Consider the following 14,424-nt stretch of genomic DNA (forward strand, 5'->3'; position numbering starts at 1 on the left):
ATCTGTGGGAGGGAGAGGGCTTGGGGGGAGGAGGCATGGCAAGAGGGGGAGGGGGAGGGAGGGTGGGAGAGGTAAAAAAAACACATGGACTCTGCTAGGACTTCCAGGAAAGAAGTCGGTATTTCAAAAAAGTGGATCTGGGATGAATTAACAGGGGTAGAAAAGATCAAGGTTTTGGATGGGGGAAGATAAGAGATGGTGGTGAACAGCTGTTTCAAAGACCTGGAGGGAGGAGTGGGATTGAAGGGAGTGGGGGAGTTTGTTCCAGAAACGGGAGAAGAGGAATGAAAGAGTGAAGGTGAGCAGAGAGCCTAGATTTTGGCAATTTCACCATAAGAGGTTTACTGGCAGATCTTGTGCGACCTGTAGGAATATTTGGGGGACAGAGCACAGACAGAGCTGGGGGAGCAATGCCGGAGAGGAGTCGGTAGAAGACAGAAAGACCACCAACCCTTCAAAAAGCATGATGCAAGAATCATCTTGGTGCACAATAATGCTCCTGCTCACAGGCTCATTCAAACAAGGAATGTTCCTGTCTGCCAACTTTAACATCATTCATGACACTGGTCTGCCATCTCACGTGACTTACATCCAATTGAACATCTCTGGGATATCATTGATCGATGCATTCAAACCTGCAAAGATGGCCGCAGTCTCTCGATGAGTTGGACCGTGTGATGATTCGGGCATGGAATGCGAATCCCGAGGCTCAGCTTCGAGCGCTCTTACTGTCAATGCAACGACGGTGCAATGCAGTGATTGTTTCCGGAGGTGGACATACCCGGTACTATATTGAGATTGATACTTTCAGGTTAGCTCTCGAAGTGAAAACATTCGCCACAAATGCAGCATTTCGTGATTAGGTCACAATGGAATGGACATGTGGTTATTCATCATTTAACTCTATCAGAGGTTTTCACCTCTTCTGTGTCCCTTGGTGTCACATAAATAAATAAGGGCTGGACGTCCCATCTGCTGGGGGCATTAGTTGGTGGACGTTAAAGATCCCACAATGCCCTCTGTGATGAGTTGGCGAGCTATCACTGGTACCATGAAAAATTTCCGAATTCCTGTTCTAACCAACAGAGGGCACTGCATCAGCGGCACAGCCGCACACTCAGACAATGATGCTATCCCACAGCCGTGTGCTGCATATGAAAGAAGACAGATAAATCATATCAGCAACAATCACGTGTTCAGTTTTTTTATGGCAGAGAATGTATAGCACGATACAGGTAATATGGACCTCTTAACGATCTTCCTCTCAAGGAAATGGGACCTGGATTATATCTGTCAGTCTATCTTACAAATATACATGGCCACACCAATGGTTCTCAAAACAAATAAAATTACGTCATAAAGCACTCAGATATACATTCTATAAATAATTAAAAAAGGAAACAACTTATTTGGGGTACGTACTGATCCAAAGTTTGTGTGTGTGTGTGTGTGTGTGTGTGTGTGTGTGTGTGTGTGTGTGTGTGTGTGTGTGTGTGTGTGTGTGTGTGTATATAGCCTCAGACCCCGCTATTCGCAGGGGATACGTTCCTGGAAAATTCGCGAATAGCAAAACCACGAATAGTGAGGCATTGTTTCAATGGAAAGGGGAGGGGGGGGGGGGGGCATCCGTTTCTGAGTCACGAAAATCCGTGAATGGTGAGGCAAATCTCGTGAATGTTGACGATAATCCGCGACGGTCAATGAAAATCCCACGAATGTATGCCGCGGCATTTTTTCAATGCCCCTGAATAACCACAAATTCACGGAACATGGCCGCGAATAAAAACAAGAGAAAAATGACCACAGTGTGGTCACCAGCTGCAATATGCGCTACCAAATTCGACCAGGCATTAAATTATACGCATGCACTTGCGTCTTTTTGTCTTTCAGTTCTGGTCTTGTCCTTTGTTTTGCGACGCAACACGCTTCATCAACTGATTACATATAATGTATGGACGTGAATGTTATTTCTGTTAATGTTAATGTTAATTCATTAATGTTATTTATTAATGTTAATTCTGGGTGGCAGAGGGATAATTTGAAACAGGCTTGGTCGGTAGGGGAAGTCCGAGTGTATGCACATGCGCTATTCGATAATTACACCTAATTTGTGTCAAGTTCTGTGAAACGAGATTGATATGAAAACATTCTTGTTGTCTTTGTTGCTAAATTTATTCTGGTTTCTTCAAACAAATCGCGATTTTAGTCCGCGATGTTCTTACCTCATACCAACGCACGTCCGAGGCTATGCGCATGCGCTATTCAATAATTACACCTAATTTGTGTCAAGTTCTGTGAAACGAGATTGATATGAAAACATTCATGTTGTCTTTGTTGCTAAATTTATTCTGGTTTCTTCAAACAAATCGCGATTTTAGTCCGTGATGTTCTTACCTCATACCAACGCATGTCCGAGTGTATGCGCATGCGCTATTCAAAAAGGCACCCAAACAACAAGAACAACAACGCGATCATCCCATAGAGCTGCTCGTCGCAGCTAAAAACCTGCGAATTTGGATGACACTTTTTCGCGAATAGAGAAACAGGTTGCATTTTATCACCTGCGAATACGCGGAACCCGTGAATAGCGGAACCGCGAATAGCAGAACCGCGAATAGCAGAACCGCGAACAGCAGAACCGCGAATAGCGGAACCCGCAAATAGCGGAACCCGTGAATAGCGGAACCCGCGAACAGCGGAACCACGAATAGCGGAACGACGAATAGAGGGGTCCGACAGTGTGTATATATATATAGAAATATATATATATATATATATATATATATATATATATATATATATATGGTATCTGTAATCTGGTTCTCCAACCTAATGAGTGGACAACATGATGTCATCGCCATGCACGTCCGCCTTGCCTGCAAAGTTCCAGAGGAACCATCTAGCAGTGCGTCATTACGGATTATAAATACAGATACTGTCACAAGTGCATGCAAAACTCACAGTTACCGACCTGGTTTCGCCCTTGTTGGGGCTTCATCAGGGCAACGCAGTGAGGCTTTCCATACACTTGTAACTCTGTGACCCTTTCGGTTTTTATATCAGTCACTATGCGACCTTCATATCATCAGTGGAGAACCGCCAGCAAGGTGTCCCATACAGCTGCTGCTGCACCTTGCTGGGAGCGATACGCACCGCCTGCCACGCGGTGACGTTATCTCTGGTATCCACTCATCATATGGAGTCGACCTGGTTGCGGTTGGGAGTTACTAATAATGGTATCTGTAATCTGGTTCTCCAACCTAATGAGCGGACAACATGACGTCATCGCCATGCACGTCCGCCTTGCCTGCAAAGTTCCAGAGGAACCATCTAGCAGTGCTTCATTACGGATTATAAATACAGATACTGTCACAAGTGCATGCAAAACTCACAGTTACCGACCTGGTTTTGCCCTTGTTGGGGCTTCATCAGGGCAACGCAGTGAGGCTTTCCATACACTTGTAACTCTGTGACCCTTTCGGTTTTTATATCAGTCACTATGCGACCTTCATATCATCAGTGGAGAACCGCCAGCAAGGTGTCCCATACAAGGTGTCGCTCCCAGCAAGGTGCAGCAGCAGCTGTATGGGACACCTTGCTGGCGGTTCTCCACTGATGATATGAAGGTCGCAATAGTGACTGATATAAAAACCGAAAGGGTCACAGAGTTACAAGTGTATGGAAAGCCTCACTGCGTTGCCCTGATGAAGCCCCAACAAGGGCGAAACCAGGTCGGTAACTGTGAGTTTTGCATGCACTTGTGACAGTATCTGTATTTATAATCCGTAATGACGCACTGCTAGATGGTTCCTCTGGAACTTTGCAGGCAAGGCGGACGTGCATGGCGATGACGTCATGTTGTCCGCTCATTAGGTTGGAGAACCAGATTACAGATATCATTATTAGTAACTCCCAACCGCAACCAGGTCGACTCCATATGATGAGTGGATACCAGAGATAACGTCACCGCGTGGCAGGCGGTGCGTATCGCTCCCAGCAAGGTGCAGCAGCAGCTGTATGGGACACCTTGCTGGCGGTTCTCCACTGATGATATGAAGGTCGCATAGTGACTGATATATATATATATATATATATATATATATATATATACACATATATATATATATATATACATATATATATATATATATATACATATATATATATATATATACATATATATATATATATATATATACATATATATATATATATATATATATACATATATATATATATATATATATATACATATATATATATATACAGACTTGGCATTTAATATGGAATATTTTTTTTGTGGGGGTGAACTTACTTTTCCAGATGACTTAGAACCAAAAGTACATTGGAATTATGTTGAAATTATTCTAGATTTTGTTAATGTGACCTTTAAAAGAAACAAAAACCACATTTGACATTTCGAAGCAAATAAATCGATCCTTGAAAGTGATGTAAACTGATATCGAACTCAATTCATGGACAGTACTGTGTTAAACTTCTGTATGTTTTCCAGAAGTATCTCTTTATTTTGCACATTAGCCAAAAAAAATTTCAACAAAAACAAAAGCTAAACTAGAACGGGCACTCGGTAGAGCGCATACCTTCGCCGCAGCTACTGTTCTGTACTTGGCATGGGAGTGTAGGGAACAGAACAGTGAACAGTTTGGTGCTGATTTCATGCAAATCGGATAAGAATTGACCGAGTTATGACAAAAAACGCACATTTTGCAAGGTCGTGACCCCCCTGACCTTTGACCCGATTGCTCCCAAAATCTAATCAAATGTGTCCCGTATAATAACCAATCATCCCACCAAATTTCATGCAATTCGGTTGAATACTTTTTGAGTTATGCGAATAACATACACACACACACACACACACACAGACATACAAATAAATACACAGCGATCAAAACATAACCTTCCGCTTTTGCGAAGGTAATTATGACTGGGATTAGGGACAGTAAAATTACAGTTCAGTACTTCGTGTAACCCCCACGAGCATTCAGGAGAGCACGTACACGTTGAGGCATGCTGTTCACGAGATTTGCCAAGGTTTGGACAGGAATCCCTTTCCATGCAGTGACAATAGTCTGCTGCAATTCACGCACAGAGGTCGGCTGCTGGTCCAAGTGGCCGATTTGACGCGTTAATTCTGCCCACAAGTTCTCTATCGGATTCATATCCGGGGACATGGCAGGCCACTCCATATGCTCTACACCACGGTCAGCAAGAAAGTGTTGGATCATGCGAGCACGATGAGGCCGTGCATTGTCATCTTGGAAGACAAAGTTTCCTCGAAAGGCTGCACAAGCAAATGGAAGCAATGTTTCTTCCAGAATGGCCCTGTACTTGAACTGGTTCAGGTTTCCATTCAGAACAACCAGGTCAGTTTTGCCCCCTGCATGAAAAGCAGCCCAAACGGTCACCCCACCACCTCCAGCTTGGACTCTTGGCACAATACAAACTTTGTTGTAGGCTTCATGCACTTGTCTGCACACTCGGACGCAGCCATCTTGACGATAGACCAGAAATCTAGACTTGTCACGGAAGATCACGTGATTCCAGTGTCCTGGCTGCCATTGATGGTGCTCTCTGGCCCACTGCAATCGGCGCTAGCAGTGTTGTCTGGTCAGGCGTGGCTTTCCCAGGAGACGCCTGGCACGATAACCTGCTTGAACCAGTCGTTGGTTGACTAGCCTTCTGGATACAGGCACATTTGTCAGTTGCTGCCACTCAGCCCTAAGCCGATTAGCTGACGTGGTATGGCCATTGCGGACTAACTGGTGCAGCTGGTGATCATCCCTCCTTGTGGTTCTGCGGGGACGTCCTGGCCTCGGTATTGTAGTAGGGACACCCCTCTGAGCATTTCGTTTCAGGATCTTTGACACCTGACCTTGAGTGATGCCATACTGCCGAGCAATAGCACGCTGTTTCATGCCGTAATTTCGTAAAGCCACCACTCCATGACGAACAGCATTGTCGGGTTGACGGACCATCTCCAGAGGAAGCGACAATAACTTTTGGAGACGTGCAGCAGTTGTTTTCCACTATTACAGAACGCAACAACCCTTGTATACCCGACTGTGAAGCCAATCGTCAAATGTACCTGTCCTTACAATTTGTCATGCCACCTGTGATATAATCCTGTTATTGACTTCTTGCTGTGAAAGACAATCAGTGACATGGTTCTTTCAACAAAGACATCACCGAAGGGTAAAATAAACTCACCAGATTGATATACTGAGTTCAGAAAGTAAACCCAAGTCAAGAAAAAAAATATTCCATGTTAAATGCCAAGTCTGTATATATACACAAAGAATTAAGTTAAGCACCCCCCCCCCGTTTTTTTACAACCTCGCACATTACAAGTTTGTTGTCGTCAAAACAGTGTAATATACCCATGATATTGCTATATTTTCTGGAGAAGTGATATTATGGTCACATAAAAACATAACAATCATGCCGTTTTCAATATTTTATTCTGAATAATTTAAGGTGAAATTTTTTGGGAATTTTAGGCATATTTTCACCTCAATTTAAGTATGGAGCTATAGGTCCATCACGGACAGTGTGGATGACGTTTATGTTTTCTAACGTACAGTCATTGTTCTGAGAAGACCTCTAGCGATCTTTGCATCAATAACGTGTGTAGGACCCACGTGATCGGATCACTGACTCAACCCTACGTCTCATAGACCCTGTAAGCCGTCGTATGCGTTGCTGTGGCAGGTTGTTCCATTCCCGATGTAATGCACGTTCCAATTCATCCAGATTGGCTATTGGAGGGACCATCTTCGCAATTTGTCGTCCCAACATGTCCCAAACGTGCTCGAGGGGGTTCAGGTTCAGGACAGGATTAGGGGGTGCTTAACTTAATTCTTTGTGTAGGGGTGCTTAACTTAATTCTTTGTGTATACATATACAGTCATGTGAAAAAGTAAGTACACCCCATGTAAAGTTTTGACTTTTTCAACATATTTCAACATACAGCTATTTTATCTTCATTTCAACAATATTGATAGATAAAGGTGATATAATATAACAAATATCATGAAACATTTACATTTTGTAGTCCATTGTATAATGTAAATAAACATAAATGCAAATTTTGCATGTGGAAAAAGTAAGTACACCCTTGGCTCTAATTGGTGGTATTGCCCCCTTTGGCAGAAACATCCTCAAGTAGGCGTTTCTTATAACTGTCTACCAGTCTGACATCGACTGCGAGAAATTTTTGCCCACTCCTCCATGCAGAATTCTTTCAGCTGTGCGATGTTTGAGGGGTTTCTTGCATGCACTGCTCGTTTCAAATCCCCCCACAACATCTCGATGGGATTTAAATCCGGGCTTTGACTTGGCCATTCCAGAACCCTCCATTTCTTTCTTTTCAGCCATTCCATGGTGGATTCACTGGTATGTTTAGGGTCATTGTCATGTTGCAAGGTCCACCTTCGGTTGAGCTTCAACTTTCCGACAGATGGCCTCACATTATCCTCAAGCACCCTCTGGTACAATGAAGAATTCACAGTGGATTCTATGATGGTGAGCTGCCCAGGCCCTGATGAAGCAAAGCTGCCCCAAACCATAATATACTGAAACGCAAAAGAAACTTACCACCTTTGAAACCTTTAAATATCAACAATAACACTGCGTGTAGTAAATGTGTGAACTTATTTGTGGACAATAGTGTCCTCACTGTCATACAAAACGGTCACGGATGGTCACTTGAACCTTCAATGGTCACTTCATAGCACAGCTGTTGAACAGCCGTTTTGACTGTCAGTGATTAGCCAAGGGGTACGGGATGATTTTAATGAGCTGCACGTGATGTCTTGATATTGGCTTTAAAAAGGCCAGTGCAAAATGGGCATTTTGACTGAAACATTTGACCATTTTGACCAACTTCAAAAAGACCGAAAACGCAAAAGAAACTTACACCTTGTTTGAAATGTAATAAAATTGTAACAGTTCAAAATAAAACAAACCAACAATTGCTAATTGAAACATTGGCATTTTATTGATGACATGTCAAGTTTTTGACCAAGATACACTATCTCATCAGTTTGTTCTACAGTACAGAACAGCACAGGGTGCAATGTCAGTCCCCTTTCAATAGCGTGTGTGGCCACCATTGTTTTGGATACAGGCAGTGCATCGTCGGCGTATACTGCCTACCAGTCTTTGGATGGATTGCTGCTGGATTCTGTCCCACTCAGTCCTCAATGTCTGAAGCAGCTCTGCCCGTGTCCTGGCCCTGCCAACTACGCGTCTCCCAAGCTCATCCCACAGGTGCTCTATGGGATTCAGGTCAGGGGAGAGCGCAGGCCACTGCATGGTGTTGATGTTCTCGCCTTGGAGAAATGCAGTGGTAAAGCGAGCAGCATGGGGACGAGCGTTGTCATGCTGAAAGGTTCTCAGTTCTGGGTGGTCTAGCAGGAATGGCAGCAGATGAGGTCGCAGGATGTTATCCACATACCGCTGGGCGTTAAGATTCCCATCCACAACCACCAGTGGCGTCCTGTACCGGCCTGATATGGCGGCCCACACCATCACACTTGGGCCACCCCACCTGTTGGCTTGACGCACGCAACAATCGGCATATCGCTCGCCAGTTCTTCTCCAGACACGCTCACGCCCATCAGGACTGTCCACACAGAACCTTGACTCATCGCTGAAGGCGACCTCGTTCCACTGCGCCAAGGTCCACCGCTGATGCTGCTGGCACCATCTCTGTCGGTTGCGGCGATGGGCAGCCGTCATCACGGGGCCTCTGTATGGTCTTCTGGCAGTCAGACCATAGTCATGCAGTGGTCTTCGTGCAGTATCATTGGAGATCCGTGGGTTTGCACACCCCGGAGTTTCTGCCGCAGTGCGGGATGCTGGACGGAATCGATCCCGCAGGTGACTTCGGACCATCTGCCTGTCCTGCCTTGCAGTGGTGACTCTTGGCCTCCCTGATCGAGGTCTGTCATCTGCAGTGTTGTGGAGGGTGTCTCTGTCCACCAGGGCCGATATCGTCTGGTGTGAACAGCCAAGGCGACGTGCCACCTCACGGTAGCTCAGTCCGCCTTGCAGCATGCCCAGGGCACGCTGCCGTTGATCCCTTGACAATCGTGGCATGTTGATTGAAATGCCCATTTTGCACTGGCCTTTTTAAAGCCAATATCAAGACATCACGTGCAGCTCATTAAAATCATCCCGTACCCCTTGGCTAATCACTGACAGTCAAAACGGCTGTTCAACAGCTGTGCTATGAAGTGACCATTGAAGGTTCAAGTGACCATCCGTGACCGTTTTGTATGACAGTGAGGACATTATTGTCCACAAATAAGTTCACACATTTACTACACGCAGTGTTATTGTTGATATTTAAAGGTTTCAAAGGTGGTAAGTTTCTTTTGCGTTTCAGTATATTTCCACCACCATGCTTTACAGTTGGTATCAGCTTCTTGTGGTCAAATGCTGTCTTTGGTTTTCACCAAACATGTCTTCTGGTACTGTGGCCAAATATCTCTACCTTTGACTCATCTGTCCAGAGCACATTGTTCCAAAAGTGCTGGTCTTTGCCTAGGTTTTCATTGGCAAACTTTAGTCTTGCCCTGATGTTCTTTCTGGACAGCAAAGGTTTCCTCCTGGCACACCTCCCATGTAGATCAAATTTGTGCAGCCTCTTTCTCATGGTAGACTCGTGCACTTTGACATCAACAGTGGCAAGCGCTACCCGTAGGTCCCGTGATGACATTCTGGGGTTCTTCGAGAGTTCTTTCAGCATCTTGCGGTCTGCTCTCGGGCTGAACTTGCTGGGGCGGCCTGGCCTGAACAAGTTGGCAGTTGTTTGCCATCTTCTCCACTTGTAGATGATCTTCCGGACAGTCGAATGATTGACTTCAAATTGTTTGGAGATCTTTGTAAATCCCTTCCCAGACTCGTAGGCATCTATAACCTTCTTTCTGAAGGCCTCAGAGAGCTCTTTTGATCTTGGCATGGTGACGCCGCACACTTCAACAACAAAGAGCAAACCAAACTAAATGTCTGAGGTTTAACTAAGACAGGTTCCTCCAAGATCCTCTCTAACGATGTTCTAATCATTTGCATCTGAGCTGGTGCACCTGATTCAAATTTTAGGTATTTGAAGTAGTGATAAATGTCGGGATGTACTTACTTTTTCCACATGCGAAATTTGCATTTATGTTTATTTAAATTATACAATGGACTACAAAATGTAAATGTTTCATGATATTTGTTATATTATATCACCTTTATCTCTCAATATTGTTGAAATGAAGATCAAATAGCTGTATGTTGAAATATGTTGAAAAAGTCAAAACTTTACATGTGGTGTACTTACTTTTTCACGTGACTGTATATACATACAACCATCACAGTTTATTGAAACTCTAACTGCTTAGTTCGAGTTAGAGAAACTCTAACTACTCTAACTATTAGAACTAGAGAAATTGTGCATGATGTAATAATTTGAACTTGTTGGCGACATAATTAACATGAACTAATTTGCAACAACAAATCAAACATTTACATCATCAATCAAGGTGTACATCATGGTATTTGCAAGAAAGGCTAAAGGATTCCTCGCCCGACTTTCTTCGGAGTGGAGCATTCCATCAGGGTGATATTCGGTTTTGTTCCATCAGGGTGACATTTGGTTTTGAATGTCTGGACGACCGCTGGACCTTTGCTCGATGTCGTCCTCTTAGTCCATACACCATGAGCCTTGAACATTGTCTCTGCCTGCAGTGCCCGTTTGTACAATTATGACGTCAATAGACTAGTATGAGCTACAGAATGCCCTATGTATTTCCCCTGAATGTCCATCTGCTCAGAGAACAAGGCTGAAGCACTTGAAGCATGAGGCTGTCCAGAGGCATAAAACACATGCACATTGCTAGGACTTCAAGGAAAGATTAACGGGGGTAGAAAAGATCAAGGTTTTGGATGGGGGGAGATAAGAGATGGTGGTGAACAGCTGTTTTAAAGACCTGGAGGGAGGAATGGGATTGAAGAGAGTGGGGGAGTTTGTTCCAGAGGCGGAACTGGTCATCTTAAACTTTTATGCTTAATCTGGTCATCCAAGTTGTCCTTCATCGACAGCTGTGAAACCATCATCACCAGATCCATCCGAGGTGAATGGATAAACTCCGGTGTCTCCGAAGTTACTCACTTCTTTTTTCGCCAGTCGAGCTTTCTTGTTCACTTTTCTTAGGACTTCTCCAACTCGATATTCAGTCAATGGCTTTTTTTCTTTTTCTTTTTCTTTTTCTTTTTTTTTTGTATACAAGATCGAGGCTCGTGAAAGAGCTAACATTAATCACACACAAAGTCAAACCGACACACAAAACACAAAAAACAAGGGGAGCGGCAGACAAGATGGGGAGAGAGGGGGAAGGACACAAACACAACATTTGAGAGCAGGGACATCGGGAGGACTTGGGGGGAGGTGGGAGAGGTATAAAACATATGAACAATAGCTTTACCACAATAGCTGTGCAACCACGTCAGAACTTCCATTCATAGATGTGATCGAGGCGAGTGTAGAACGTGCAATCCAAGGGTTATATCTTGCTCGCACATTCCGGAGGCAGATATATTATCACGACGTTGTTTTCTTGCACTTTATGGATGCCTGTAAGATTATTCCCATTAGATCCATCATGGCGACCGTTCAATGTGGGCATGACTGGCTGAGCCCCGCGTTTGATAAGATAAGTACCACTCGTGAGTAAACAATTCATCGTTAATGCAACCTGCCCGTCTGCACGAACCTCCGATGTTACCATCGGGTGACTTGTTGATGAGTTCTGGCTTCCTCTTCTGCAGGAACTGAAGTCCCAATCAGGGCCAGCAGCTCTCTTCTGCTTGTTGAATGGAAATCGGATGCCTCTTCCACTGACAATACTCAAAAACTTGCGGATGTCCAGCATTTTCAACCCAAAGAGACCACCCTCCATCCATGTAATAATATCTTTGAGTTCCTTTTCTTGGGATTGAATTAAGACTGCCAAGCCTTTTCTTGACTTCTTGTCCATCTCAGGATCGGGCACAATGGCGTCTGAGGGTGTTGCGAGGGACGTTGTCACATTTCGCTGTCGCTTTTAGGGAGTCTCCGTCTAGGACAGCACGGACAGCCAATCGAATGCTTCCCACATCCCAGGCTGCTCTCTTTCCTTGACTGCTGTAATTACGAGGCATCTGTAAGGACAGAAGAAATATCCTTTGGGGTTTAAAGCAATACCGGTCACAAGGAAGACCAGAACATGCATGGTAGGTGCCTTTAAAAACAGGTGCACGTTGTCAGTTTCACTCTTAGTCATCATACATGATATAAACAAGCGATGCCACGCAACTTTCACTCACTCAGCGCAGGCAGGTTGGTGGTCTTGCTGTCTTCTACCGACTCCTCTCCGGCCTTGCTCCGCCAGCTCTCTCTGTGCTCTCTCCCCCAAATATTCCTACAGGTCGCACAAGATCTTCCTGCAACCCTCTAATGGTGAAACTGCCAAAATCGAGACTCTGCTCACCTTCACTCTTTCATTCCTCTTTTCTCCCGCCCTGGAACAAACTCCCTCACCCTCTTCAATCCCACTCCTCCCTCACCCTCTTCAATCCCACTCCTCCCTCCAGGTTCTTTAAAACAGCTGTTCACCACCATCTCTTATCTTCCCCCATCCAAAACCTTGATCTTTTCTACCCACATTAATCCACCCCAGATCCACTGCTTTGAAATTCCGACTCCTTTCCTGGAAGTCCCAGCAGTGTCCATGTGTTTTTTTGTTTTTTTTACCTCTCCCACCCCCCTTCCCCTCAATCCCTCTCCCTCCCACAGATCTCCCGATGTCCCTGCTCTCAAATGTTGTACTTGTGTGCTTCCCTCTCTCTCCCCATCTTGTCTCCCGCTCCCTTTATCTTATGTTTTATGTGTCAGTTTTTTTTTTGTGATTAATGTTAGCTCTTACACGAGCCTCGATCTTGTATACCAAAAAAAAGCCTGTGGAACTGCTACCTTGTGTCCATACTACCCAAATACATGAGGTCATGTGGTAAGAAGTTGGTAAAGTGAAAGTGCCAATTGAAGTTGGCGTTTGTGCAATATTCCTACAATGCACATGATATCAATCTCAAGAGTTTCTACTCCCTTACACCATCGTCTAATCTCGGTCGTATCTTTGCAACTGCCAAAAGATCCTTCACATCTTCTACCAAAAAGATCAAAATCGTTCTTACCTTGTTTTTATGAGGAGCATCAGCTGAGGAAAGATGATTTCCTCAAAACATCACCATCTAGCAAATACAAATGGCACAAAGGTTGTTGCTATGGCCACGATTTCCATGGGATCCATATTACATAGAGTCATAGATGGTCCACATGACATAGATGGTCCACATGACCGTCACTCTCCTCCCAACATTACACGACTCTCTCTTTCGTATACTCGACTGTCCATTTCACTTGGAAAACCTAATTGAACAGTCGTTGATTTGCAGAGGTAGTGTGGAGAAGAAGGGTGATTGAGGAGGTGGTTAGCAGGTGGCAGGGTATTGCAAAGAGAGAGCAGGTATAAAAGATTTAAAGGGAATATTTTGAATGCTTTGAGGGTGGGAAAAGCGGAAGATCTTCTTTTACAGACAATTCAGACGTGTTGTTGCTTTTCGACTAAGCTGCTCAAACATACAGTAGACACATGAAGGACAAGGACATTGTGATGCGATGCAAAGATTAATATAACATGGTATATAGATAGCATCCGAGGCTGAGAAATATATATAAATTATGCAGCATCTTGAACAAAGTACTTGGGCTGACATGCCAAACAGATCATTCCTTAACCTCATTGTGAAGCAGTTTAATTCATTCGTTTCTCGTTGAAGGTTTTGTGAGTCTTCCAGGCCTCTAGCTCGAGGCGGAAATAGAAGACAAAAAACGAGGATCAACATCAGACTCGCTCCAAGGGTGTGTGTGTGTGTGTGTGTGTGTGTGTGTGTGTGTGTGTGTGTGTATGTGTGTATATGTGTGTATGTATGTATATGTGTATATATGTGTGTGTGTGTGTGTATGTCAGTATGTGCGTCGTGTGTGTGTATGTGTGTATATGTGTGTATGTGTGTATATGTGTGTGTGTGTATGTGTATATGTGTGTATATGTATACATGTGTATATGCGTGCGTGTGTGTGTATGTGTATATATGTATATGTGTATATGTGTGTATGTGTATATGTGTATATATGTGTGTGTATATGTGCATAATATGTATGTGTATATGTATATATGTGTATATGTGTATATGTGTGTGTGTATTTGTATATGTGTGAGTGTATGTGTGTATGTGTATATGTGTGTATGTGTGTGTGTGTGTGTGTGTGTGTGTGTGTGTGTGTGTGTGTGTGTGTGTGTGTGTGTGTGTTGT

At 44.1% G+C, this 14,424-nt stretch overlaps 1 long non-coding RNA gene across 2 annotated transcripts in view; it reads right to left on the reverse strand.

Moving 5' to 3' along the window:
• The window catches only part of LOC137430202 (uncharacterized), a 35,476-nt gene that overhangs the window by 13,460 nt on the left and 7,592 nt on the right, over nt 1-14,424 (reverse strand). For both annotated transcript variants that reach the window (XR_010985013.2, XR_010985014.1), the window contains exon 2: nt 13,243-13,299. This is a non-coding gene — a long non-coding RNA (uncharacterized LOC137430202). The remainder of the gene's footprint in view (nt 1-13,242; nt 13,300-14,424) is intronic.

The sequence above is a fragment of the Myxine glutinosa genome, chromosome 6 (genome assembly GCF_964187855.1).
Source record: "Myxine glutinosa chromosome 6, kmMyxGlut1.1, whole genome shotgun sequence".
NCBI lineage: Eukaryota > Metazoa > Chordata > Myxini > Myxiniformes > Myxinidae > Myxine > Myxine glutinosa.